The sequence below is a fragment of the Triticum dicoccoides genome, chromosome 3A, assembly GCF_002162155.2.
Source record: "Triticum dicoccoides isolate Atlit2015 ecotype Zavitan chromosome 3A, WEW_v2.0, whole genome shotgun sequence".
NCBI classification, from domain to species: Eukaryota; Viridiplantae; Streptophyta; class Magnoliopsida; order Poales; family Poaceae; genus Triticum; species Triticum dicoccoides.
Genome location: NC_041384.1, coordinates 581707710 through 581709714, shown reverse-complemented (window position 1 = coordinate 581709714; position 2005 = coordinate 581707710).

Below are 2005 nucleotides of genomic sequence, written 5' to 3'. Positions count from 1 at the left end.
TCCGAGGAATCCTAGTTGGACTAGGATTGGGGGGAGGAATCCTACTCCCAGAGGGAGTAGGACTCTCCTGCGCCTCCCTCTTTGGCCGGCCAGCCTCCCCTCCTCTCCTCCTTTATATACGGAGGCAGGGGCACCTCTAAACACACAAGTTGACACAAGTTGATCCACGTGATCGATTCCTTAGCCGTGTGCGGTGCCCCCTGCCACCATATTCCTCGATAATACTGTAGCGGAGTTTAGGCGAAGCCCTGCTGCTGTAGTTCATCAAGATCGTCACCACGCCATCGTGCTGACGAAACTCTTCCCCGACACTTTGCTGGATCGGAGTCCGGGGATCGTCATCGAGCTGAACGTGTGCTCGAACTCGGAGGTGCCATAGTTTCGGTGCTTGATCGGTTGGATCGTGAAGACGTACGACTACTTCCTCTACGTCGTGTCATTGCTTCCGCAGTCGGTCTGCGTTGGGTACGTAGACAACACTCTCCTCTCGTTGCTATGCATCACATGATCCTGTGTGCGCATAGGAAAATTTTGAAATTACTACGAAACCCAACACTCCCAGGCATGAAACCAAACTGATTTTTGGTCACGCTTGTCATTCTTCTTAAGCGGTGCTCAATGACTCTCTCCCATAGCTTCATTGTATGGCTCATCAGCTTAGTTCCACGGTAATTAGTACAACTCTGAACATCCCCCTTGTTCTTGAAGATTGGTACTAATATACTCCGTCTCCATTCTTCTGGCATCTTGTTTGCCCGAAAAATGAGGTTGAAAAGCTTGGTTAGCCATACTATCGCTATGTCCTCGAGACCTTTCCACACCTCAATGGGGATACAATCAGGGCCCATCGCCTTGCCTCCTTTCATCCTTTTTAAAGCCTCCTTCACCTCAGACTCCTGGATGCGCCACACAAAACGCATGCTGGTCTCATCAAAGGAGTCATTCAGTTCAATGGTAGAACTCTCATTCTCCCCATTGAACAGCTTGTCGAAGTACTCCCGCCATCTATGCTTAATCTCTTCGTCCTTCACCAAGAGTTGGCCTGCTCCGTCCTTGATGCATTTGACTTGGCCAATATCCCTCGTCTTCCTCTCCCGGATCTTAGCCATCTTATAGATGTCCCTTTCACCTTCCTTCGTGCCTAACCGTTGGTAGAGGTCCTCATATGCCCGACCCCTTGCTTCACCAACAGCTCGCTTTGCGGCCTTCTTCGCCATCTTGTACTTCTCTATGTTGTCTGCACTCCTATCCAGGTATAGGCGTCTGAAGCAATCTTTCTTCTCTTTAAGTGCCTTCTGGACATCATCATTCCACCACCAGGTATCCTTATCTTCGCTTCTCCTTCCCCTGGACACTCCAAACTCCTCCGAGGCCACCTTACGAATGCAAGTCGCCATCTTCATCCACACATTGTCCGCATCCCCTCCTTCCTCCCAAGGGCCCTCCTTAAATACCCTCTCCTTGAACACCTGAGCTACCTCCCCCTTGAGCTTCCACCACTTCGTTCTAGCGACCTTGGCACGCTTATCCCGCTGGACACAAATCCGAAAGCGGAAGTCAGCAACCACCAGCTTATGCTGGGGTACAACACTCTCCCCAGGTATCACCTTACAGTCTAGGCACGCACACCTATCTTCTCTTCTCGAGAGGATGAAATCAATCTGGCTAGAGTGTTGACCACTACTAAAAGTCACCAGATGTGATTCTCTCTTTCTAAAGAGGGTGTTAGCTACAATCATGTTGTAGGCTAGAGCAAAGCTTAAGACATCTTCTCCTTCTTGATTCCTGATGCCATAGCCAAAGCCCCCATGTGCCCCTTCAAAACCTGTGTTAGATGTACCCACGTGGCCATTGAGGTCTCCTCCTATGAAGAGCTTCTCACCAATCGGTACACTCCTAACCATGTCTTCCAAGCCTTCCCAGAACTCCCTCTTGGTGTTCTCATTGTGGCCTACTTGCGGGGCATATGCGCTGATAACATTGAGAACCAAGTCCTCAGCTACCA